This window comes from Podarcis bocagei (genome assembly GCF_964188305.1).
Source record: "Podarcis bocagei genome assembly, chromosome: 5".
NCBI classification, from domain to species: domain Eukaryota; kingdom Metazoa; phylum Chordata; class Lepidosauria; order Squamata; family Lacertidae; genus Podarcis; species Podarcis bocagei.
Window position 1 is genome coordinate 6,045,004 of NC_138129.1, and position 4,121 is coordinate 6,049,124.

A 4,121-nucleotide genomic window follows, 5' to 3' on the forward strand; every position below is an offset into this window, starting at 1 on the left:
GATGAAGTGTCTTTGTCTTTGTGTTCATTGTTCCTTTTACAGCTATGTTTGGTAGGTGGGGATCCAGCCATGAGCACTGGGGCATGGGGTGCCGCAACCCTCTCCCCCCCCCCTTTTTTTTTTTAAATCTTGACCACCAGCAGCTGTGGAAGGGCTTGGATTAACTTCTCCTGGTGACAAGCTTCCAGAAGATGAAAAGCTGCACATGTGATGCAGCAGCAAAAAAAGCTGATGCTATTCTAGACTTCATCAACAGAAGATTAGTATCCAGGTCAAGGGAAGTATTAGGTCCATTCGTGGCCGACTCTGGGGTTGCGGGACTCATCTCGCTTTACTGGCCAAGGGAGCCGGCGTACAGCTTCCGGGTCATGTGGCCAGCATGATTAAGCCGCTTCTGGTGAACCAGAGCCGTTTTCCTTCCCGCCGGAGTGGTACCTATTTATCTACTTGCACTTTGACGTGCTTTCAAACTGCTAGGTGGGCAGGAGCAGGGACCGAGCAACAGGAGCTCACTCCGTCGCGGGGATTCGAACCGCCAACCTTCTGATCAGCAAGTCCTAGTCTCTGTGGTTTAACCCATAGCGTCTCCCACTGCTCTATTGTGTCATGATCAGATCACACCTGGAATGCCCCGTTCTAGGCACCACCATTTAAGAAGGATGTTGGCAAGCTGGAACGTGGGCAGAGGAGGGCGACCAAGATGTTATAAAGGTTCTGGAAACCAAGCCTGATGATGAGCGGTTGAAGGAGTTGGGTATGTTTAGCCTGGAAAGGATATCTCAAGGGCTGTCAATGGGAGATGGAGCAAGCTTGTTTCTGAGTGCTCTGGGTGGGGGGGGTAGGACTCAAGTTACAAGAAAGGAGATTTCGACTAAACATCGGGAAGAATTTTCCTGACTGTAAGCTGTTTGACAGTGGAACAGTCTCCCTTGAAAGACGGTGGACTCTCCTCCATTGGAGGTCTTAAAGCAGAGGTTGGATTTCCTTCAGAGATGGATGCTTTAGTTGAGATTCTTGCATTGCAGGAGGTTGAACAAGATGACCCAAGTCTACAATTCTATGATTCTAGGCAGGGTGTAAAGGTAAAGGGGACCCCTGACCAGTAGGTCCAGTCGTGGCCGACTCTGGGGTTGCGGCGCTCATCTCGCTTTATTGGCCGAGGGAGCCGGCATACAGCTTCCGGGTCATGTGGCCAGCATGACTAAGCCGCTTCTGGCGAACCAGAGCAGCACACGGAAACGCCGTTTACCTTCCCGCCAGAGCGGTACCTATTTATCTACTTGCACTTTGACGTGCTTTCAAACTGCTAGGTTGGCAGGAGCAGGGACCGAGCAACTGGAGCTCACCCCATCACGGGGATTCGAACCGCCAACCTTCTGATCATCAAGTCCTAGGCTCTGTGGTTTAACCCACAGCGCCACCCGCATCCCTTACCTAGGCAGGGAGATACACACAAATTGTGTGGCTCTGCATATCTCTACAAAGGGTTGGGGTGGAATTTGGTCAGTGGGGAAGAAAGAGTGGGAATAGGGATTTGGAGAACGGAGAGATCTCAAGAGGCAAGTAAGAGCCAGGAAAAGAGGTGTGGCAAGGGTTTAAGAACAGACTGTCTGATGCAGCAAATGGAGCTACAGAACCCACCACAATTAGCGAGCTAAAAATGGCTTCATGCACTGTGGGAAATGAACCAAGTGAAAGGAGTTACACAGAGTTGCCTTCAGGCCTCCCTCCCTTGTCTAGTCTCCATTGGAAACAGGATGCTGGGTTCTTACAGCTGATCCAATAATTACATTCTTGTTACGCTAACTTTTAAATAGCAGTGGCAGGTTGCAGCGAGGCTTTGGGGATTGTCTAGTTTTTCCTTTGCGGAAAGAATCAATTAGGCCAGGACTATAACAGGCTGAGTAGCATCTGATCCGAATCAGGGGCATGAACCTCTTGAGGGAAAGGCATAGGGTTGGGGCTCTCCTGAGCTGCTTCAGCAAGTTGCTGCCTAATTCATTTTGCCCTGGTACGATGCAGCTTTCACTTGCTGCGTGCCACTTTAAAAGCAAAAACCTCCATGCATCTGAATCTATTTCAAGACGACCCCCTCCCGCTGGCATTTCGCAGAATTAGAGAGTTGGAGGGGACTGCCTAAGGTCATCTAATCCAGCCCCCTGCAATGCAGGAATCCCAACTGAAGCATCCCTGACAGATGGCCCTCCAACGTCGGCTTAAAAATATCCAAGGAAGGAGAGTTCACCATTTTAGGGGAGCATTGATGCTCCCAGTTTGCCTTGGTTTGCTCTATCCTGGCCTCTGCTATAAGAGACTTTGACACATTTTACATCTTTTGGGGTGTTGTGAAGTATAACCCCACAGACCTGCAATCGGAACACCTCTGTTTGCACACCACATTTCAGCTTTCTGTTCTCTTAGCCGTGGCGATAATCTAGAGTGACTTGAAGAGATGCAAGTTGCTGTACAAAGGTTTAAAAATATCATGTGTTGCTCTGCTGAACTCTTCTCTGTCCCCAACCACCACTGACATTTGGCCCTCAGGAGGCTAGCCAGAAGCGAATGTGGCCCTCCAGCTACAGAAGTCCCTCCCCCCCCACACACATTTCCCTACACAGACAAGTAGTTTCTGATGAGCTGGGGGCAAAAGCGTCCCTACCTGGCGCCCTCTCCTAAGGTCCTTTGTCTTCTGCATTTTTGACGTCAAAGTGGTTGGTTGCACAAATACACCCTCCAAGTTGACAGTGAAACCAAATGGCTCTTATCAACTCCCTTGGATATAATCAAAAGCCACATTAGAAAAAAGATAATTGTCCTTTTATGCCTTTAGTAGGGGGAAAAAATCAGATACTCCCAGTTTGGCCAGACAGTACCATAGTTCCTCCAGCTGCTTGGCTTCCAGCACTCCACCCTGTCTCGAGTTGACAAGAGGTTAGTATAAACTCCTGCCATAACAACCACTCAATTTTTTTCTCTCTCTCTCTCTCTTGTATAATTTGGATGCAGTTTTCCTAGTTGCTCACAGCTTAGTTGGCAGAGCAGCTGCACTTAAACATGCCGGGGTGGGGTGTGTGTGTGTAAAAAACAAGGTTCCTCGAATCAGCCAGTTTTTTTTAAGGGAGCAGAGCTGTTTTATTTATTTGTTACAAGACACTTGTATACCACCTTTCTTTCTCCACGGATCTCAGGGTGGTATACATGGTTGTCCTCCGCACAACAACCCTTGAGGCAGGTTAGGCTGAGAGATGGTGACTGGCCCAAGGTCACCCAGGGAGCTTCATGGCTAAGTGAGGGTTCAAACCCTGGTCTCTAACACTCTGACCACTTACAGATAGGTAGCTGTGTTGGTCTGCCATAGTCAAAATAAAAAAAATTCCTTCCAGTAGCACCTTAAAGACCAACTAAGTTAGTTCTTGTTATGAGCTTTCGTGTGCATGCACACTTCTTCAGATACACTGAAACAGAAGTTGCCAGATCCTTCTATATAGTGAGAAGGTGGGGAGGGGTATTACTCAGAAGGGTGGTGGGAATGGGAGATTGGCAGATAGCTGAGATGAGCCTGTTGACGACTCTTAACGGCTGCAATAGGTCTTACAGGAAAAGGCAAGGGGTGAGAAGGTGAGAAGGCTGCGCTTGCTTCCACATCACGTGTGAGCCAGCCCTGCATGATGAGGGTCTCAAGATGTGCAGAGGGGCAGGCCGTGGTGCTTCCCGGAGGGGCCTGCACCACGCAAATCGGCGTTCGGAGTGGCGAACTCAGCTATCTGCCAATCACCCATTCCCACCACCCTTCTGAGTAATACCCCTCCCCACCTTCTCACTATATAGAAGGATCTGGCAACTTCTGTTTCAGTGTATCTGAAGAAGTGTGCATGCACACGAAAGCTCATACCAAGAACTAACTTGGTTGGTCTTTAAGGTGCTACTGGAAGGAATTTTTTTTATTTTGACTCTGACCACTGCAACACACTGGCTGTCTTTCAAGGTGTACCTCAGAGCATCCATCAATTCTTGGCACACTTATTGTTCACTCAAGGGGCAGATGGATGCCAACAAGAAATTAAAGACCACCCAGAAATTAAAGCTTCCCTCCTGCTTCCTGGAGGGTGCCAACCAGCCCG